The sequence below is a fragment of the Salmo salar genome, chromosome ssa01 (assembly GCF_905237065.1).
Source record: "Salmo salar chromosome ssa01, Ssal_v3.1, whole genome shotgun sequence".
In the NCBI taxonomy this organism is placed as follows: Eukaryota; Metazoa; Chordata; class Actinopteri; order Salmoniformes; family Salmonidae; genus Salmo; species Salmo salar.
Genome location: NC_059442.1, coordinates 99,754,344 through 99,778,311, shown reverse-complemented (window position 1 = coordinate 99,778,311; position 23,968 = coordinate 99,754,344).

Sequence of the window (23,968 nt, the reverse complement as noted above, 5' to 3'; positions counted from 1 at the left end):
GATCCCCCTCTCCCCCTCTTTCTCCCCTCCCATCCCCCCTTCTCTCTCTGACTCTGGTTTCCCCTTTCCCTGTCAGTAATCCTTGTCATAACAAGGGGATTGGGTAACTTGTTTGTCATAACAAGGGGATTGGATAACTTTCATAGCAAATTGGCCTGTGTTGATTTTTAAGTGTAACGTTTCTAGTATTGATTCAGGAGTTAAAGCGGCAATCAGCAGTAGAAAAAATAATAAAACGCTGTCCCTGTCCCATATACCTAGCATGCAATGACTACATAAAACATGCAGTTCAATGTCTATGTACAGTGAGCTCCAAAAGTATTGGGACAGTGACACTTTTTTTGTTATTTTGGCTCTGTACTCCTGCACTTTGGATTTGAAATTATACGATGAAGTGGCGATTTTTTTCATCCGGATCGGGTGAACCCTTTAGAAATTTAGAACACTTTTTGTACATAGTCCCCCCATTTTAGGGGACCAAAAGTATTTGAACAAATTCACTTATGTGTATCAAAAGTTGATTCTTTGGTTACATATTCCTAGCACTCTATGATTAAATCAAGCTTGTGTTGGATGCATTTGCTGTAATTTTTTTTGTATTTTTTTGGGAGGGGGGGGGTGATATTTATGCCTTCGTAAGTTTACCACTACAATATACTCAAAAGATAAGATACCCTGGGAAATATGCAAATTAGGCTTTATACGATAGTGTTAAAACAACACCCAAAAATGATTTACTGTAACCCTACAGCTGTTAATTTCTTACACTGAGAAAGTGTAACAGTGTCAGCACTATGCAAAGTGAGTCCACTTTACTCTAAATCGAGTGTTATGATTTACAATGTAGGTGTTGGGTATTACTCTACAGTAGAGCTATGCAAACACCACAACTAATGGGGAACACTGCAACAGAGTTAAACCTTTAACACTTTCAAAAGTGTTATTTTAACACCAGTTCAGTGTTTTTCTGTGTTTATTTCATTACAAGGGCATTGGCCCAATCCGATTAGGTAACTTGTTTGTCATAACAAGAGGATTGGGTAACTTGTATTTCTTTTCACCTCTCACCAGATTGATAGAGTAATGGATGTGAATCCAGAAGGGCTCTGAAAAGGCACTAACCCATGACATAGTCAAACAAGCTGTAGCATCTCCTCTGCCTTGGGATGTGTCGCAAAGGGCACCCTATTCCCTATATAGTTCACTATTACAAAAGTAGTGCAGTATACAGGAAATAGGGTGCCATTTGGGACACTGTCATGGTTTCTCTCATCTATGCAGTTTATTATTCATATGAATTGGTAGTGGGTCTATGAAATATATTTTTACTATGCTGATGTTATTGTGTGTGTGTGTGTTTGTGTGTTTGTGTGTGTGTGTGTGTGTGTGTGTGTGTGTGTGTGTGTGTGTGTGTGTGTGTGTGTGTGTGTGTGTGTGTGTGTGTGTCAACTGTGAATAACTCAAGGTTGCTTGGGGCCCTGAACCATATTCCTATGCGGATCCAGGAATATCGAGTATTACTGTTTCAGCAAAGGTCTTTACTGTAATACAATATTTTCTTAGGGGTCTAGCTGTAGTGGTTGCTTTGCAACTCCTTCTGTTATAATGAGAGAGTTATATAGCCTCAACCAGAGCATGGGTCAGCTGTCACAGTATATAAAAGACCACTTATGTTTCAGGAATATTCACTTGCATAAAATACTATTCCAGCAATAATTGAATGCACTGTTGGTTTATGTCGTTTTTCTGTTCCAGATCATGGTTTGGTTCCAATAAGATCACACAACTGTCATCAAGTCAAGAAAGAGGTCATGAAAGCTTAATCCCTGTATCTATAGTGCTAGTTATTAGGAGCTAAACAGTTAGGCCAAAGTCTTTGCGGCATTATTAGGAGCTAAACAGATAGGCCAAAGTCTTTGCTGCATTATTAGGAGCTAAACAGATAGACCTAAGTCAAGAGCACAGGTCCATTTGAGCGGTGTCATTGAGGAGACTATTTTAAAGATATCACTTGGATGATTAGATGCCAGTCATATACTCAGCATTTCTTAGCCACAAGTTCAGCTTTTATCTTCATCTTATTCAATCATTCTCCCTCCAACAAGTATCTGCTGTACCTACCCATTCATCATCCTCCTTTCAACAAGTATCTTCTGTACCTACCCATCAATCATCCTCCCTTCAACAAGTATCTACTGTACCTACCAATCAATCATCCTCTCTTCAACAAGTATCTTCTGTACCTACCCATTCATCATCCTCCCTTCAACAAGTATCTTCTGTACCTACCCATTCATCATCCTCCCTTCAACAAGTATCTGTTGTACCTACCCATTCATCATCCTCCCTTCAACAAGTATCTGCTGTACCTACCCATTCATAATCCTCCTTTCAACAAGTATCTACTGTACCTACCAATCAATCATCCTCTCTTCAACAAGTATCTTCTGTACCTACCCATTCATCATCCTCCCTTCAACAAGTATCTTCTGTACCTACCCATTCATCATCCTCCCTTCAACAAGTATCTGCTGTACCTACCCATTCATCATCCTCCTTTCAACAAGTATCTGCTGTACCTACCCATTCATCATCCTCCTTTCAACAAGTATCTGCTGTACCTACCCATTCATCATCCTCCTTTCAACAAGTATCTGCTGTACCTACCCATTCATCATCCTCCTTTCAACAAGTATCTGCTGTACCTACCCATTCATCATCCTCCTTTCAACAAGTATCTGCTGTACCTACCCATTCATCATCCTCCCTTCAACAAGTATCTGCTGTACCTACCCATTCATCATCCTCCTTTCAACAAGTATCTGCTGTACCTACCCATTCATCATCCTCCTTTCAACAAGTATCTGCTGTACCTACCCAGCAATCATCCTCCCTCTGTTTTGTCTGTATATAGGTGGTGATTACATTAGATAGCTTTTTATGGTGGGTGGTAAAAGTTGGAATTGGGATAAGGGCCAGCTTGTTCAGGAAGAATTGATATTGGGAAAAGGGTCAGCTTGCTCAGGAAGAATGGGTATTGGGATAAGGGCCAACCGTTCAGTCAGGTGACGATGCTTCAAGACTAGATACTGTTATGTGGAGTGTGTGTGTGATACACACTCTCTGTTGTCCGATTGTCATTACGTATTGTTTATCACTGCAGAGGCCAGGTATGAAAAATGCATATTTTTCTCGGCCGTGACCATGTTGCCAACCAACGCCTGTGCCAATTTCTGGAAACAGAGAACATATGAGGTGAGCTCTCATTGATCATTTAGGTTCTCAGATGGTGTGGGTTACAGTCTGTTACCTAGGTGAAGAGGAGGTCAGGGAAAAAGTGATAGGAAGGACAGCGGTGTGTGTGCAACCATTCTTTTCATCATTATACTCTACCACTGCTCCAGCCTATAAGATCGCAGGGAATGGTCAGGAACTTTTCAATGTATGTTGACATAGAGTGTTGTCAGGTAACGTACGACGTCTCCTGGCAGCCATTTTGGAAGACCACCACCATCAATTCTTCCGACAAAAACAGTGGAGTGCCTAGTTTCAGTGCCTAAAAGAAAGATGCCCAGGGTCCCTGCTCATCTGCGTGAACGTGCCTTAGGCATGCAGGAGGCATGAGGACTGCAGATGTGGCCAGGGCAATAAATTGCAATGTCCGTATTGTGAGGCACCTAAGACATTGCTACAGGGAGACAGGACGGACAGGTGACCGCCCTTGCGGTGGCAGACCACGTTTAACAACACCTGCACAGGATCGGTACATCCGAACATCACACTTGCGGGACAGGTACAGGATGGCAACAACAACTGCCCAAGTTACACCAGGCACGCACAATCCCTCCATCAGTGCTAAGACTGTCCGCAATAGGCTGAGAGAGGCTGGACTGAGGGCTTGTGGGCCTGTTGTAAGGCAGGTCCTCACCAGACATCACCGGCAACAACGTCGCCTATGGGCACAAACCCACCGTCGCTGGACCAGACAGGACTGGCAAAAAGTGCTCTTCACTGACGAGTCACGTTTCTTGGGGGGTCGGATTCGCGTTTATCGTCGAAGGAATGAGCGTTACACTGAGGCCTGTATTCTGGAGCGGAATTGATTTGGAGGTGGAGGGTCCGTCATGATGTGTCACAGCATCATCGGACAGAGCTTGTTGATATTGGAGGCAATCTCAACGCTATGCGTTACAGGGAAGACATCCTCCTCCCTAATGTGGTACCCTTCCTGCAGGCTCATCCTGACATGACCCTCCAGCATGACAATGCCACCAGCCATACTGCTCGTTCTGTGCGTGATTTCCTGCAAGACAGGAATGTCAGTGTTCTGCCATGGCCAGTGAAGAGCCTGGATCTCAATCCCATTGAGCATATCTGGGACCTGTTGGATAGGAGGGTGAGGGATAGGGCCATTCCCCCCAGAAATGTCCGGGAACTTGCAGGTGCCGTGGTGGAAGAGTGGGGCAACATCTCACAGCAAGACCTGGCAAATCTGGTGCAGTTCATGAGGCGGAGATGCACTGCAGTACTTAATGCAGCTGGTGCCCCCCCCCCTTTGTTCAGGGACACATTATTCCATTTATGTTAGTCACATGTCTGTGGAACTTGTTCAGTTTATGTCTCAGTTGTTGAATCTTGTTATGTTCATACAAATATTTACACATGTTAAGTTTGCTGAAAATAAACTCAGTTGACAGTGAGAGGACATTTCTTTTTTTGCTGAGTTTAGTTGATTCATCACAATGGTCAATTTCTATGCAGTATTTGGTTGCTCTAACAAGTCAGGAGGACAACAGGATTTAAAAAAAATTATTACAAATTACCATGCAATCATGAAACACCAAGGAGACAAGACCCAAGAACTCTTAGAGAAGCGAATAAACCATTTTGCCCATCAAGACCTGAACCCAAACAGCTGTCAGTACAGGGTCTGCTCTGTCAAGACCTGAACCCAGACAGCTGTCAGTACAGGGTCTGCTCCCCTTATTTCATCACTGGTGAGTCTGATCGAGCTTAGTTTAGCTGTTAGCTGTTATGCTAACCGGGAGTTAACAACAGCACTAATTTATTAGGCTATTAATAATATAACTCAATCTAATCACTGTGCATGGCTGAGGCGTAGTGGCATACGTCTTTAGGCTATATCAGAGACGTTTCTTTTCTTTCCTTTGCACAGGGAAAATGTGGCCTTTGATAAACACATTTCATGCAATTCTACTACACTTTATGACCAGAGACAACAGCAGAATCTTTTTTAATATGTAAAATCACGGGGTAGCCTACTCTGCTGACACAGTCAAACAGATCAATAAAAAGGACCTTGTCTTGAATGAAACCATCTAATCCAGGCCTATGAAAAGGAGACACAATTTGTACAATATGATGACCATCTAGTCTGGAGGAAGACATTATTTTCCCAAAAAATCCCAGTGGCACTGACCCAATGATAATTTGTTGAAAACTTTATTCATAAGAGGGGGGAAAATGTATGGAAATTACAGCATAGGACAAAGGCCTCAATGGGATAGGACAACCTGCTGTGTTGTCTATTGGTTGTTCCACCCCAACAATAAATGTAATCTTTATATGACACTTAAACACGTAAATGAATTAAACACAACCAAACAATCAAGAGCCCTGATGGTATAGGTGACCTGAAGAAGTGATAGTCTAACATCAGGTGTCCTTTTCATTTGTTTATGTACTGTAGGTTCACCAGCTGACCTCTATCAAGAAACCCATGTGGACTGGATATGTAAACAGTGTGTAAGTTAAGGTGTTCTCTGCTTCAGATGCACAATGACAAGGGGTGCATTGCAAATGCCCATACGGCTAATGCCATCATACTGTAGGCCAGTGGTTCCCAACTCCGGTCTTCGAGTATCGCCAACAGTAGGCATTTGTATTGTAGCCCTGGACAAACACACCTGATTCAACTTGTCAACTAATCGTCAGGCCCACAATGAGTTGAATCAGGTATGTTTGTCCAGGAATCCCTGCTGTAGGCCTATGGCTACATTGCTTTTGCATTCCATTATCTTTAGCTGCAAAATGGGTTCACATGGCTGATATTCTGAGAAATAGTGACAATCAAATAAACCTAATTGGAAGCTTACAACTGAACAAAAAGGCCATGTTCATTTGAGAATACAATACAGGAACACAGACAAATTAGAGATTCCCTTTCCCTCTTTATTGCAGGATTGTGATCTGTGATTAATCAACATTAACAGTAGTTCATCTTGAATACATTTTCATTTAACAATTAAAACAATAAACACTTCACTTCAAATAAGCAACACTTTATTGCATATCATTTCAAAGTGTACAAGTAAGCTAACTCATATGTAAAGGTTAGCCATCTTAATCTTAGCCAAGCATAATTTCAGGTAAACAAAAAAAAGTGTCAATACCAACCTGATCTACTGGGTGAGCAGACTTCTGTTCCAGCCCAGCAATAGCACACTTGATTATTAACTAATGATGTTTGATTTATTGAATCAGGTGTCTTAGTGCTGGGCTGGAACAGAAGCCTGCACACCCAGCAGGGTTGTCCTGCTCCAGCTGTTATAGGTTTATACATTGTGTGACATTTAAATTGTATTTTTTTCACAAAATGTGCTACCATAGGTACACATGTAATCCATGGTATACAAGGATGTACCCTTATTCTGTTGGGACATTTATTGGGACCTCTTCATCTGCAGACAGGGTTTCATAGCTCTTTGTATCTGAGGACAGAAAACAAGAAACAAGCTGCATTATACTCACATTAGACAGCACTGAATATTGTGTTGATATAGTTCTCTGTCCTCAGTTTTCCCCTCTAGGGACTGGAACTGGAGAATATGTTCCTGTCCTCCCACAAAGGTACCTGCCCTATCAAGAGTAGCATACTCTCTCCCTTATCTGACAGCTGGAACTGCTAATCCTTTCACCCTCTTGCATGGTTGTAAGCCTGTGTTTCAGACATAAAGAAGTGGATGACGGCAAACATTTTACTTTTAAACTCGGACAAAACAGAGATGCTAGTTCTAGGTCCCAAGAAACAAAGAGATCTTCTGTTGGATCTGACAATTAATCTTGATGGTTAAACAGTCGTCTGAAATAATACTGTGAAGGACCTCGGCGTTACTCTGGACCCTGATCTCTCTTTTGACGAACATATCAAGAACATTTCAAGGACAGCTTTTTTCCATCTTCGTAACATTGCAAAAATCTGAAACTTTCTGTCCAAACATGATACAGAAAAGCTAATCCATGCTTTTGTCACTTCTAGATTAGACTATTGCAATGCTCTACTTTCCGGCTACCCGGATAAAGCACAAAATAAACTTCAGTTAGTGCTAAACACGGCTGCTAGAATCTTGACTAGAACCCCCAAAAATGTATCATATTACTCTAGTACTAGCCTCTCTACACTGGCTTCCTGTTAAGGCTAGGGCTGATTTCAAGGTTTTACTGCTAACCTACAAAACATTACATGGGCTTGCTCCTACCCATCTCTCCGATTTGGTACTGCCGTACATACCTACACATACGCTACGGTCACAAGACGCAGGCCTCCTTATTGTCCCTAGAATTTCTAAGCAAACAGCTGGAGGCAGGGCTTTCTCCTATAGAGCTCCATTTTTATGGAATGGTCTGCCAATCCATGTGAGAGACGCAGACTCCGTCTCAAACTTTAAGTCTTTATTGAAGACTCATCTCTTCAGTAGGTTCTACAATTGAGTGTAGTCTGGCCCAGGGGTGCAAAGGTGACTGGAGTGACGAACAGCCAACTGCCTGGCTGGTTGGTGGTTTGCGGATATCCCTCTAGTGGTGTGGGGTTCTGTGCTTTGGCAAAGTTATATCCTGCCTGGTTCAAATCAAACTTTATTTGTCACATGCGCCGAATACAACAAGTGTAGACCTTACCGTGAAATGCTTACTTACAAGCCCTTAACCAACAGTGCAATTCAAGAAGAGTTAAGAAAATATTCACCAAGTAGACTGAAGTAAAAAATAATTCTCAAAGTAACACAATAAGACTAACGAGGCTATATACAGGGGGCACCGGTACCGAGTCAGTGTGAAGGGGAACAGGTTAGTTGAGGTAATTTGTACATGTACAGTAGGTAGGGGTGAAGTGACTATGCATAGATAATAAACAGCGAGTAGCAGCAGTGTACAAGGGGGGGGGTAAATGTAAATAGTCCAGGTGGCAATTTTACTAATTGTTCAGCAGTCTTATGGCTTGGGGGTAGAAGCTGTTGAGGAGCCTTTTGGTCCTAGACTTGACGCTCTGGTACCGCTTGCCGTGCGGTAGCAGAGAAAACAGTCTATAACTTGTGTGACTGGAGTCTCTGACAATTTTATGGGCTTTCCTCTGACATCGCCTATTATATAGGTCCTGGATGGCAGGAAGCTTGGCCCCAGTGATGTACTGGGCCGTTCGCACTTCCCAATGTAGCGCCTTATGGTCAGATGCAGAGCAGTTACCATACCAGGCGGTGATGCAACTGATCAGGATGCTCTCGATGGTGCAGCTGTAGAACCTTTTGAGGATCTGGGGACCTATGCCAAATCTTTTCAGTCTCCTGAGGGGGAAAATGTTTTGTTGTGTATGTTTGGTACATGATAGTTCGTTGGTGATTTGGACGCCAAGGAACTTGAAACTCTCAACCCGCTCCACTACAGCCCCGTTGATGTATATGGCCTGTTCGGCCCCCCTTTTCCTGTAGTCCACGATCAGCTTCTTAGTCTTTTTCACATTGAGGGAGAGGTTGTTGTCCTTGCACCACACTGCCAGGTCTCTGACCTCCACCCTATAGGCCGTCCAGGTGACAGCCTCTCTTACCACCTAGGGGCTACCCATCAAGAAGTCCAGGATCCAGTTGCTGAGGGAGGTGTTTAGTCCCAGGGTCCTTAGCTAAGTGATGAGTTTCGAGGGCACTATGGAGTTGAACGGTGAGCTGTAGTCAATGAACAGCATTCTCACACAGGTGTTCCTTTTGTCCAGGTGAGAAAGGGCAGTTTGGAGTGCGATTGAGATTGCGTCATCTGTGGATCTGTTGGGGCGGTATGCGAATTGGACTGGGTCTAGGGTGATGATGTGAGCATTGATCAGCCTTTCAAAGCACTTCATGGCTACCGATGTGAGTGCCAAGGGGTGGTAATCATTTAGGCAGGTTACCTTCACTTCCTTGGGCACAGGGACTATGATGGTCTGCTTGAAACATATAGGTATAACAGACTCGGTCAGGAAGATGTTGAAAATGTCAGTGAAGACACTTGACAGTTGGTCTGCGCATGCTATGTACACATCCTGGAAATCCGTCTGGCCCAACGGCTTTGTGAACGTTGACCTGTTTAAAGGTTTTGTTCACATCGGCTACCGAGAGTGTTATCACACAGTCATCCAGAACAGCTGGTGCTCTCGACCATGCATCAGTGTTGCTTGCCTCGAAGCGAGCATAGAAGGCATTTAGCTCATCTGGTAGGCTCGCGTCACTGGGCAGCTCGCATCTGGGTTTCCCTTTGTAGTCCGTAATAGTTTTCAAGCCCTGCCACATCCGACGAGCGCCAGAGTCATTGTAGTAAAAACATAACAAAACATGAGTTTTGTCACCAAAGCCCCACATTATACCCACCACTCCGACCTGTATGCTCTTGTTGGCTGGTCCTCGCTACATATTCGTCGTCAAACTCACTGGCGGGTCATCTATAAGTTTTTGCTTGGTAAAGCTCCGCATTGTCTCACCCGTAGCACGCGCTCCAGCGCGTTTCACTGGTCATCCCCAAAACCAACACTTCTTTTCGCCACCTTTCACTGAAGTTGAAGACTAATATCTCCCTCACGATCTTTAAGTGTCAGCTTTTAGAGCAGCTTACCGATCCCTGAAGCTGTACAAAGCCCATCTGCAAATAGCCCATCCAACCAACTACCTACCTCATCCCCATAGGTTTTTGTTTTTTTATTTCTACTTGCACATCCTCATCTGCACGTACATCACTCCAGTGTACATTGCTAAATTGTAATTACTTTGTCACTATGGCCTATTTATTTCTTTACCTCCTTACTTCATTTGCACACACTGTATACATATTTACTATTGTGTTATTGACTGTACGTATGTTTATCCCATGTGTAACTCTGTGTTGATGTTTGTGTCACACTGCTTTGCTTTATCTTGGCCAGGTCGCAGTTGTAAATGAGAACTTGTTCTCAACTGGCCTACCTACAGTGAGGGGGAAAAGTATTTGATCCCCTACTGATTTTGTACGTTTGCCCACTGACAAAGAAATTACCAGTTTATAATTTTAATGGTAGGTTTATTTGAACAGTGAGAGACAGAATAACAACAAAAAAATCTAGAAAAACGCATGTCAAAAATGTTATAAATTGATTTGCATTTTAATGAGGGAAATAACAATTTGACCCCCTCTCAAGCTGAGGGAAAAAAGTATTTGATCCCCTGCTGATTTTGTATGTTTGAAATTATCAGTCTATAATTTTAATGGTAGGTTTATTTGAACAGTGAGAGACAGAATAACAACAAAAAAATCTAGAAAAACGCATGTCAAAAATGTTATAAATTGATTTGCATTTTAATGAGGGAAATAACAATTTGACCCCCTCTCAAGCTGTCACGATTCCCACCGACGGTGGCGCCCCCTCTTGCTCGGGTGGCGCTCGGCGGTCGTCGTCACCGGCCTATTAGCTGCCACCGATTCCCTTTTGCTTTTCCCTTTTTTTATTTTGTGACACCTGTGGTCAATTAGCCATTAGAGGGGCTATTTAGTTTAGCTGGCCCGCTCCTGTTCGTGCGGGATTAATGATTGTTTCTTGTGAGACGGCTTGTGTTCATGTCGACGTTGTTGTACGCCGTATGTATTTTCTCCCCTGTGTGTGGGAACATTTGTTTTTTTGTGAGTGTATATTAAAAACACCACTACCCTGTGTTCGCTGCTTCCTGCGCCTCATTCCTCCTCCACAATTACCAAGCCGTAACAGAATCCCGCACCCTGATAGAAGGCATGGAATCAGCGGGAGCAGCGGCCACTCCTCTGCCCTCGATGGAGGAACGCGTACTCCACCACACGACAGTCCTCCATCGCATCGGATCGGCAATGGACCAGATGATGGAGAGGATGGACAGATGGGAGAGAAGTGGTATCCTCTCTCCACCTCCACCTCCCCCGATACAGCCACCTTCGCCTCCCATGACGTCTGGCTCTGGCGCGCTTCGTCTGGCGCTCCCGAGGGAGTACGATGGGGCGGCGGCTGGGTGCCAGGGGTTTTTGCTCCAGCTTGAGCTGTACCTGGCCACCGTCAGACCTGCTCCCACGGGGGAGGAGAGCGTGAGTGCCCTCGTTTCCTGCCTGACGGGCCGAGCTCTGGAGTGGGCTAATGCGGTCTGGAACGGTCCAGACTCGGCGAGGGACCACTACCCGGAGTTCACCCGCCGCTTTCGGGCCGTGTTCGACCACCCTCTGGAAGGAAGAGCGGCGGGTGAACGGCTGTAGACGAGGAGTGCCCAGGACTTCGCGCTGGACTTCAGGACCTTGGCTGCTGGGGCGGGGTGGAACGACAGGGCCCTCATAGACCACTACCGCTGCAGTCTCCGGGCGGACGTCCGCAGGGAGCTGGCCTGTCGGGACACAGCTCTGTCCCTGGACGAACTGATAGATATGTCCATACAACTGGACAACTTGCTGGCTGCCCGCGGGCGTTCGGAGAGGGTCCTGCCCGTTCCACCCCCGTGCACCCCCGCCCCTACCCCTATGGAGGTAGGGGGGGCCGTGCCAAGGGGCACCGGAGGAGGTGGCTCCTCCTGCACCAGCTGTGGTCGGAGAGGACACATGGCCGACCGGTGCCGGAGGAGCCAGTCTGGGAGTCGAGATGGTTGGCAGAACACTTCTCGGTTACCTCAGGTGAGTCAGCACCAGATTCACCCAGAACCCCCTGTTGGTCATGTGTTTTTACCTGTTTTGTTTACAAAATTTTTTCCCTCTTCCCAGCATAGGGCGCTAGTCGATTCAGGCGCAGCTGGGAATTTTATGGACCGTGGACTTGCCATTAAGCTGGGCATTCCGCGGGTGCCGATAGATTCCCCTTTCCCCATGCACTCCCTAGATAGCCGACCATTAGGGTCAGGGCTAGTCAGGGAGTCTACGGTGCCACTGGACATGGTAACGCTGGGGAATCATAAGGAACGCATTAGTTTTTTCCTTATTGACTCGCCTGCGTTTCCGGTGGTGCTGGGGGTCCCCTGGCTGGCTGGTCACAATCCCCGTATTTCGTGGAAACAGGGGGTTCTCCAGGGGTGGTCAGAGGAGTGTTCAGGTAGGTGTCTAGGAATTTCCATAGGTGCCACGTCGGTGGAGAGTCCAGACCAGGTGTCCACCGTGCGCATTCCCCCTGAATACGTCGATTTGGCGATCGCTTTTTGTAAAAAGAGGGCGACTAAATTACCACCTCATCGACAGGGGGATTGTGCGATAGATCTCCAGGTTAACGCTGCGCTTCCCAGGAGTCACGTGTACCCCTTGTCACAGGAGGAGACGGCGGCTATGAAGACATATGTCACGGAATCCCTGGGACAGGGGTACATTCGGCCCTCCATCTCACCCGCTTCCTCAAGTTTTTTTTTTGTGAAGAAAAAGGAGGGAGGTCTGCGTCCGTGCATTGATTACCGAGGTCTAAACGCTATTACGGTGGGGTTTAGTTACCCACTACCTCTCATCGCTACGGCGGTGGAATCATTTGACGGAGCGCAGTTCTTCACAAAACTAGATCTCAGGAGCGCGTATAACCTGGTGCGTATCAAGAAGGGAGACGAGTGGAAAACCGCCTTTAGTACCACATCGGGCCATTATGAGTACCTCGTCATGCCGTATGGGTTGAAAAATGCTCCAGCCGTCTTTCAATCCTTTGTTGACGAGATTCTCAGGGACCTGCACGGGCAGGGCATGATTGTATATATCGATGACATTCTGATATATTCCGCCACCCGCTCCGCGCATGTGTCCCTGGTGCGCAAGGTGCTTGGTGGACTGCTGAAGCATGAACTATACGTTAAGGCTGAGAAGTGTGAGTTTTCCAAACGAGCCGTCTCCTTTCTGGGTTATCGCATTTCCACCACGGGGGTGGTGATGGAGTGTGACCGCGTTAAGGCCGTGCGTAATTGGCCGACTCCAACCACGGTGAAGGAGGTGCAGCGGTTTTTAGGCTTTGCCAATTACTACCGGAGGTTTATCCGGGGTTTTGGCCAGGTAGCGGCTCCCATTACCTCACTGCTGAAGGGGGGGCCGGTGCGTTTGCGATGGTCGACGGAGGCGGACGGAGCCTTCAAGAAATTGAAGACGCTGTTCACCTGACGCACCCGTGTTGGCGCACCCGGACCCGTCTTTAGCGTTCGTAGTGGAGGTGGACGCATCCGAGGCTGGGGTGGGTGCCATGCTATCACAGCGCTCGGGTGCGCCATTGAAACTCCGCCCCTGCGCTTTCTTTTCGAAGAAGCTCAGTTCGGCGGAGCGTAACTACGATGTGCGGGACAGGGAGTTGCTAGCAGTGGTTAAAGCTTTGAGGGTGTGGCGGCACTGGCTTGAGGGGGCTAAACACCCCTTTCTCATCTGGACCGACCACCGAAACCTGGAGTACATCCAGGCAGCGAGGAGACTGAATCCACGTCAGGCGAGGTGGGCCATGTGCTTCGCCCGGTTTAGGTTTACCATCTCCTATAGACCGGGTTCCCTAAATACTAAGGCCGACGCGCTGTCCCGTCTCTATGACACGGAGGACCGGCCCATCGATCCAACTCCCATCATTCCAGCGTCTAGGCTGGTGGCACCTGTGGTATGGGAGGTGGACGCGGACATCGAGCGGGCATTGGTGTTGGAACCTGCGCCTGTGCAGGTGCCCGTGGGGCGCATGTATGTGCCGCTCGGTGTTCGTGATCGTTTGATTCGGTGGGTGCACACGCTACCTACTGCGGGTCATCCTGGTGAGGCGAGGACAGTGGGGAGTCTAAGGGGGAAGTACTGGTGGCCCACCTTAGCTAAGGACGTGAGGTCCTATGTCTCTTCCTGTTCGGTGTGTGCCCAGAGTAAGGCTCCTAGGCATCTACCAAGAGGGAAGTTACAGCCCCTCCCCGTTCCACAACGACCATGGTCGCACCTGTCCATTGACTTCCTGACAGATCTTCCCCCCTCTCAGGGGAACACGGCGATTCTGGTGGTTGTGGATCGGTTCTCTAAGTCCTGCTGTCTCCTCCCATTGCCCGGTCTCCCTACGGCCCTGCAGACTGCGGAGGCCCTATTTACCCACGTCTTCCGGCACTACGGGGTGCCGGAGGACATTGTCTCTGATCGAGGTTCCCAGTTCACATCCAGGGTCTGGAGAGCGTTTATGGAGCGGCTGGGGGTCTCGGTCAGTTTGACCTCCGGTTATCACCCCGAGAGCAATGGGCAGGCGGAGAGGGTGAACCAGGAGGTGGGCAGGTTCCTGAGGTCGTATTGCCAAGACCGGCCAGGGGAGTGGGCGAGGTATATTCCCTGGGCTGAGTTAGCCCAGAACTCACTTCGCCACTGCTCTACTAACATATCACCCTTTCAGTGTGTGTTAGGTTACCAGCCGGTCCTGGCACCATGGCACCGGAGTCAGACCGAGGCTCCTGCGGTGGAGGACTGGGTCCAGCACTCCAAGGAGACCTGGAGAGCCGTCCAGGACTCACTAAAGGAGGCCAGTGCACGGCAGAAGAGGAGTGCTGACCGCCACCGCAGTGAGGCGCCCATGTTCGCACCGGGAGACAGGGTCTGGCTCTCGACCCGGAACCTGCCCCTCCGCGTGCCCTGCCGGAAGCTGGGGCCGCAGTGTGTGGGGCCCTTCAAAGTCCTGAGGAGGATAAACGAGGTGTGTTATCGGTTGCAACTCCCTTCCTATTACCGTATTAACCCCTTGTTTCATGTGTCTCTCCTCAGGCCGGTGGTAGCTGGTCCCCTTCACGAAGATGAGGTGCCGGAGGTCCCTCCGCCCCCTCTGGACATCGGGGGGTCCCCGGCGTACAGCGTACGGTCCATTCTGGACTCGCGACGCCGGGCGAGGGGCCTACAGTACCTCGTGGACTGGGAGGGGTACGGCCCGGAGGAGAGGTGCTGGGTGCCGGCGGCGGACGTCCTGGACCCATCTATGTTGAGGGAGTTCCACCACCTCCGTCCGGATCGCCCTGCCCCTCGCCCTCCGGGTCGACCTCGAGGCCGGTGTCGGCGCGCTGCGGGAGCCGCGCGTCAGGAGGGGGGTACTGTCACGATTCCCACCGACGGTGGCGCCCCCTCCTGCTCGGGTGGCGCTCGGCAGTCATCGTCACCGGCCTATTAGCTGCCACCGATTCCCTTTTGCTTTTCCCTTTTTTTATTTTGTGACACCTGTGGTCAATTAGCCATTAGAGGGGCTATTTAGTTTAGCTGGCCCGCTCCTGTTCGTGCGGGATTAATGATTGTTTCTTGTGAGACGGCTTGTGTTCATGTCGACGTTGTTGTACGCCGTATGTATTTTCTCCCCTGTGTGTGGGAACATTTGTTTTTTTGTGAGTGTATATTAAAAACACCACTACCCTGTGTTCGCTGCTTCCTGCGCCTCATTCCTCCTCCACAATTACCAAGCCGTAACACAAGCAGAAAGATTTCTGGCTCCCAGGCATCTTTTATACATATAACGTGCTGAGATTATGAGCAGACTCTTAAACTGAGTGCTCCTAATCTCAGCTTGTTACCTGAATAAAAGACACCTTTCCACAGAAGCATTCAATCAATCAGATTCCAAACTCTCCACCATGTGTCACGGCTGTCGATGAGAGGGGACCAAAGCGCAGCGTGTTGATAGTTCCACATTTTATTTACTCTGTGAAACTCATGCAATACATAAAAATAACTGAATAGACAAAAAACAACAAACTGTGATGCAGTTATGTGGACTGCAAATGCAGTACACATAACCTTAACCTCCTGCAGAGGAGGTGGCTCCGGTTCGGGGCATAACCCCCGCTCCACCTGCTGATCCTTCTGCTTAGGTACCACCAGACCGTGGATCGTTGTCGAAAGAACCGGACTGTAGATCATCGCCGGAGGTTCTGGGCTACAGGCCACCACTGGAGGTTCTGGGCCGCAGGCCGCCGCTGGAGGCTCTGGGCTGCAGGCCGTCGCTGAAGATTCTGGGCTGCAGGCCGTCGCTGGAAGTGTCGGACTGGAGAGCGTCGCTGGAGGCTCCGGACTGGGGAGCGTCGCTGGAGGCCTGATGCGTGGGGCTGGCACAGGTGACGCCAGACTAGTAACACACACCTCAGGGCGAGTGCGGGGAGCAGGAACAGGACACCCCAGATTGGGCAGGCGCACTGGAGGCCTGATGCGTGGGGCTGGCATAGGTGGCGCAATGGCTGGCACAACCCGTCCTGGCTGGATAACCTCCGTAGCCCGACAAGCGCAAGGCGTTGTGACAGGTTGCACAGGTTTGTGTTGGCGAACTGGGGGTACCATGCGTAGAGCTGGCGCAGGATAACCTGGGCCGAGAAGACGCACCGGAGACCAGGAACACTGAGCAGGCATACTCCTTCCTGGCTGAATGCCAACTTTAGCATGGCAACGGTGGGGAGCTTGCACCGAGTGCACCGGGCTGTATCTACGCACTGGCGACACAGTGCGCATCTCCGCATAACATGGTACTTGCTCGATCACTCGCCCCCCCACAGTAAGCACGGGGAGTTGGCCCAGGTCTCCAACCTGACTCCAACCTGTGCCTCCCCCCCAAAAATGTTGGGGCTGTCTCTCGAACTTGCCTAGTGGTTTGTACAGCGCCTCCGCTTTAGCTGCCTCAATCTCCTCCCACGGATGGCGATACTCCCCAGCCTGCCTCCATGGACCTTTTCCATCCAGAATTTCCTCCCAGGTCCATCTCTGTTGCTCCTGGGCACGCTGCTTGGTCCTTTGATGGTGGGTGATTCTGTCACGGCTGTTGATGAGAGGGGACCAAAGTGCAGCATGTTGATAGTTCCACCTTTTATTTACTCTGTGAACTCATGCAATACATAAAAATAACTGAATAGACAAAAAACAACAAACTGTGATGCTGAGGAGAACAAACACTACTCACAAATATAATCACCCACAAAAACCCAGGAAGAAAAACCCCTACTTAAATATGATCTCCAATTAGAGACAACAAGGACCAGCTGCCTCCAATTGGAGATCATCCCAAACAAGCCAACATAGAAATATAAAAACTATAACCTAAGAACATAGAAATAGAAAACATCGAAAAACACAAAACACCCCCTGTCACGCCCTGACCTACTCTACCATAGAAAATCACATCTTACTATGGTCAGGACGTAACACCATGGCCAAAACCAAAGAGCTCTCCAAAGATGTCAAGGACAAGATTGTAGACCTACACAAGGCTGGAATGGGCTACAAGACCATCGCCAAGCAGCTTGGTGAGAAGGTAACAACAGTTGGTGCGATTATTCGCAAATGGAAGAAACACAAAAGAACTGTCAATCTCCCTCGGCCTGGGGCTCCATGCAAGATCTCACCTCGTGGAGTTGCAATGATCATGAGAACGGTGAGGAATCAGCCCAGAACTACACGGGAGGATCTTGTCAATGATCTCAAGGCAGCTGGGACCATAGTCACCAAGAAAACAATTGGTAACACACTACGCTGTGAAGGACTGAAATCCTGCAGCACCCGCAAGGTCCCCCTGCTCAAGAAAGCACATATACATGCCCGTCTGAAGTTTGCCAATGAACATCTGAATGATTCAGAGGACAACTGGTCAGATGAGACCAAAATGGAGCTCTTTGGCATCAACTCAACTCGCCGTGTTTGGAGGAGGAGGAATGCTGCCTATGACCCCAAGAACACCATCCCCACCATCAAACATGGAGGTGGAAACATTATGCTTTGGGGGTGTTTTTCTGCTAAGGGGACAGGACAACTTCACCGCATCAAAGGGACGATGGACGGGGCCATGTACCGTCAAATCTTGGGTGAGAACCTCCTTCCCTCAGCCAGGGCATTGAAAATGGATCGTGGATGGGTATTCCAGCATGACAATGACCCAAAACACACGGCCAAGGCAACAAAGGAGTGGCTCAAGAAGAAGCACATTAAGGTCCTGGAGTGGCCTAGCCAGTCTCCAGACCTTAATCCCATAGAAAATCTGTGGAGGGAGCTGAAGGTTCGAGTTGCCAAACATCAGCCTCAAAACCTTAATGACTTGGAGAAGATCTGCAAAGAGGAGTGGGACAAAATCCCTCCTGAGATGTGTGCAAACCTGGTGGTCAACTACAAGAAACGTCTGACCTCTGTGATCGCCAACAAGGGTTTTGCCACCAAGTACTAAGTCATGTTTTGCAGAGGGGTCAAATACTTATTTCCCTCATTAAAATGCAAATCATTTTATAACATTTTTGACATGCGTTTTTCTGGATTTTTTGTTGTTATTCTGTCTCTCACTGATCAAATAAACCTACCATTAAAATTATAGACTGATCATTTCAAACATACAAAATCAGCAGGGGATCAAATACTTTTTTCCCTCACTGTACCTGGTTAAATAAAGGTGAAATAAAAAATATAAGTAGGATTCAATCTTAATCCTGTATTGACGCTTTGCCTGTTTGATTGTTCATCAGAGGGCATAGCTGGATCTCTTATAAGTGTCTGGATTAGTCTCCCGCTCCTTGAAAGCGACAGCTCTAGCCTTTAGCTCAGGGCGGATGCTGCCTGTAATCCATGGCTTCTGGTTGGGCTATGTACGCACCGTCACTGTGGGGATGACGTCGTTGATGCACTTATTGATGAAGTGAGGTGGTGTACTCCTCAATGCCATTGGATGAATCCTGGAACATATTCCAGTCTGTGCTAGCAAAACAGTCCTGTAGTGTAGCATCCGCGTCATCTGACCACTTCCGTATTGAGTGAGTCACTGGTACTTCCTGCTTTGGTTTTTGCTTGTAAGCAGGAAACAGGAGGATAGAATTATGGTCAGATTTGCCAAATGGAGCTTTTTATGCATCTCTGTGTGCGGAATAAAGATGGTCTTTTTTTCCCCTCTGGTTGCACATTTGGTAAAAATTTGGTAAAACTGATTTAAGTTTGCCTGCATTAACATCCCCGGCCACTATGATTGCCACTATGATTGCATTTTCTTCTTTGCTTATGGCCTTATAGAGTTGGTTGAGAGCAGTCTTAGTACCAGCTTCGTTTTGTGGTGGTATATAGACGGCTACGAATAATATAGATGAGAACTCTCTTGGTAGATAGTGTGGTCTACAGTTCTCTCTCTCTCTACCGCACCTGCTGTCTAGAGCTCGGCTATGAAAAGCCAACTGACAACCACTGTGATTATTATTATTATTTGACCCTGCTGGTGATCTATGAACATTTGAACATCTTGACCATGTACTGTTTTAATCTCCACCCGGCACAGCCACCGCTCAGAGCCTTGTTCCTCTCTAGGTTTCTACCTAGGTTCCTGCCTTTCTAGGGAATTTTTCCTAGCCACCGTGCTTCTACGTCTGCATTGCTTGCTATTTGGTGTTTTAGGATGGGTTTCTGTATAGCACTTAGTGACATCGGCTGTAAAAAGGGCTTTATAAATACATTTGATTGATTGAGCTAGCAACCTACCAAACTACAAATGCGTTTTCTTTTATTTATTTTTTTATAACAAAAAACACAAGGAAGGGGTAACATTAAAGTATTAGAACATGAAGGACAAACAATACAGCATCAAGACACTATCAAACATGTATCAGTCTTTCCGCAACAGAGCCATCCTTATGTGTGAGGGTGCGTGTGCATGAAAGCGATTTAAAATATATGTCATAGTTTCCTTTTTCATGATGACAATCTTGTGAAACCTGAACCCTCCAAGATCCCCCCCACAGTTCCCCAATAGCTGTCCCTCAACCATACGAGACCCCTCCCACAGTCCCCCCGGAAACAAAAATAAAAATACAATTAATTCCATTCCCCATCCCCAAGAACCCCCCAATGCACCAACAACCAAGAGAATGAACTAAAGAGAAAAAAGGAAAAGACAGAAGAAAACAGCAAACAACAATGCAAAAAAAATATTAAAAAATGTATACATTTAAAACAGAGGACGTCAAGGACAACTGAAATCATAACAGCAATGCCTACTGTATATGTTTGTGTGCATGTCTGGCACTATTACATGTATGTGTGTGTTCTTGTATGTGTTTATTTGAATGAGAGTGTGTGTATATGCATGTGTACAAACACCTGCACGGCATCAGCCTAAGGCAAACCGACATTAGTTGATTAAACACTGCCACCTACTGTCATTCAAATGTACTTTTATAATGTTTTATTTAGACTTTTTTTCCTTTAACTTTTGACCATCATTCTCTCTCTCACACAGCAACTCCACTCCCACTTGTCTCCAATTCCACATACCAACCTTCACCTTCCCTCAGCCCATCCCATCTATCTCTGCTGGCCACCCACTTCGTGTTTCTACGCAACACATATCTTTCAACTATGCTATGATGTTTAACGTACAATTGCAATCTATCTAATCGAATAGAATCTACAGATTGCGTGTTGAAGTTAAATACTTTTACCAATAGTATTAGTATATTAGTAATTGACTGACCCGGTCTCTCCAGATCTCCTAACAGTACTATTTCTACGGTCAATTTTAAATTACTTCCGGTGAATTTACTAAATTACTCACGATAAACGTTCACAAAAAACATAACAATTATTTTAAGAATTATAGATACAGAACTCCTTTATGCAATCGCTATGTCCGATTTTAAAATAGCTTTTCGGTGAAAGCACATTTTGCAATATTCTGAGTAGATAGCCCGGCCATCACAGGCTAGCTATTTTGACACCCACCAAGTGTGGTACTCACCAAACTCAGAATTACTATTAGAAAAATTTGATTACCTTTGCTGTTCTTCATCAGAATGCACTCCCAGGACTTCTACTTCAATAACAAATGTTGGTTTGGTTCCAAATAATCCATAGTTATATCCAAATAGCGGCGTTTTGTTCGTGCGTTCAAGACACTATCCGAAGGGTAAAGAAGGGTGACGCGCCCGACGCGTTTCGTGACAAAATTTTTCAAAATATTCCATTACCGTACTTCGAAGCATGTCAAACGCTGTTTAAAATCAATTTTTATGCGATTTTTCTCGTAAAAAAGCGATAATATTCTGACCGGAAACCCTGTTTTCGTTCAAAGACGAAAAAAAAAAACATGGTGTCGGCTCGTGCACGCGCCCCAGTCTCATTGTTCTCAGATCGACCACTATCCAAATGCGCTACTGTTTTTCAGCCATGGCCTGCAAAGTCACCATTCAACGTTCTGGCGCCTTCTGAGAGCCTATGGAAGCGTTAGAAAATGTCACGTTATGCCAGAGATCCCCTGTTTTGGTTAGAGATGACCAATAAGGCCAAGAAATAGTCAGAGAGAGCGCTTCCTGTTTGGAATCTTCTCAGGTTTTGGCCTGCCAAATGAGTTCTGTTATACTCACAGACACCATTCAAACAGTTTTAGAAACTTTAGCATGTTTTCCATCCAAATCAAACAATTATATGCATATTCTAGTTACTGGGCAGGAGTAGTAACCAGATTAAATCAGGTACGTTTTTTATCCGGCCGTGCAAATACTGCCCCCTATCCCCAACAGGTTAATGAGAGTCTTATCTTTCAAATGGTGTAAAATAGTCGTATGGTTGAAAAATTGAAAATATTGCATTTTTTAGATATTTGTATTTCGCGCCACGTTCTTCCATTGGATATTTGGCGAGGCGTTCCGCTAGCGGAATGTCTAGATGCAAGAGGTTTTAACACCTCTTGACAATTCAAAACTCTCTGAGAAGTAGCTGTTATTTACTATTTTACACCTGGGGTTGCTATACATTATTTTTACCCATTTTATAAGAGAATTACCGAAATGTAAAAAATCCAGGCATTAATTAATAAAATCCAGTCTTACTTTATCAAATGCCTTTTCAAAATCTGCTATAAATACCATTCCTGGCTTCTTACATGACAGACTACGATTTCTATAGTAGTAGTTAAAACAATCTAACAATGGAGCTTTTAGTATATCAAAAAATACTTGATATAGCTCTACTGGTATGCCATCAAGACCTGGTGTTTTTCCAGACTGAAAGGATTTAATAGCCTCAAAAAGTTATTCCTCTGTAATTTGGCCTTCACACTGATCTTTCTGTCCATTTGTTAATTTTCCATTTTTTATATTATTTGGAAAGAATTCCTTACCGTAATCTTCATTCAGTGGGAGAGGATACGACGGAAAAATGAACATCTGCCTAAAATAATTAGCTTCCACTTTTAGAATATAATTCAGAGAATCATAGATGACTCCTTCTTCAGTAACGGTTTTCTGCAAATTCCTTTTGTTAGCGTTAGCGAAGAATTTTGTGCATTTTTCTTCATATTCCATCCAGTTTGCTTTTTTTTGTAATAGATTACATTAGATCGTTCTTGAATAAGTTCCTCAAGTTCTTTTTGTTTTTCCTCTAACTTATTTTGTATCTCTGTAGTATCGTTTTTATTGCTATCTACCTGTACTATCAGTTCATGGATTTCCCTTGTTAGTCTTGTTTCTTTAGCCAGAAACTGCTTTTTTATTATTGATGAATATTGAATTGAATGACCCCTGAAGGTACATTTAAAGGTATCCCAAACAATAAGGGGATTTGCTGAACCTATATTATTTAGGAAAAATTCAGTTTTAAATTCTTTTGTCTTAGTTAAAAATAAGTTGTCCTCCAGTAAACTTTGATTCAATTTCCAATATCCCCGTCCACGTGGAAAACCTATAAGAGTTATGTGAATGCCAATTAGATGATGATCCGATCGCATTCTGTCTCCTATTAAAACATTTTTAACCTTTGATGCAAGAGAGAAAGAGACAAGATAGTAGTCAAGACGACTAGCTTGATTAAGTCTCCTCCATGTATATCTCACTAGGTCGGGGTTTTTTAGTCTCCAAATATCCACTATTTCTAATGTGTCCATAATATTTGTGATTTCCTTAAGGGCACGGTGATGATAGTTTATAGAGTGATTACCTTTACGGTCCATTGAGGTACTTAACACTGTGTTATAGTCTCCTACCATAATGATTAGATCATTTGTTGCCTGTAAGTTCAATAAATTGGTATAAATGTTTTCGAAGAAGTGTGGATCATCCTGATTTGTACCATATAGATTAATGAGCCAAATCAATTTTTTGTCCACATTCATATTCAAAAGGATCCACCTTCCTTGCGAATCATTCCTGATTATTTGCACATTCAGATCGACATTTTTGTTAATTAATATCATCACACCCTTTGAATTCCTTTGTTCATGACAGAAAATTATTTCACCACCCCATTCCTTTTTCCACGCAAGTTCATCTAAGGATGTAGAGTGAGTTTCCTGTAAACAGTATATGTTATATTCCTTTTCTTTTAGCCATGTAAAGACTGATCTTCTTTTTTTATAATCTGCCAAACCGTTACAATTATAACTAGCTATACTTATTTCATCCCTTACCATACCTAGATACTATTCTCTGCCTAAATTGTCCATAATCAATGCTTGTAAAGTTACTGCCATCAGAGGTATTATGAAGGTCAAAACTAGAGCTTTCAAATGTCTGATATTTCGAATTCAAGAAATAGGTTCTAGCAATATTTTTTTTATTCCCTTGCCTGTTTGCCTGTGAGCCAATGCCACAGATGTTAGAAAATTGAGACAAATGATGTGTGTAACAAATCTGAGTATGTTGATGTGTATGATATTGGATATGATATAATGAGAGTGTGTATGATGTCTGTATAAGAGTAAGACTATAATGTGTGATGTCCAAATAAATAATAACTCTGCCAATTTGCATGTTTTGAGTGTCTATGTGTGTAACATGTAGTGCGT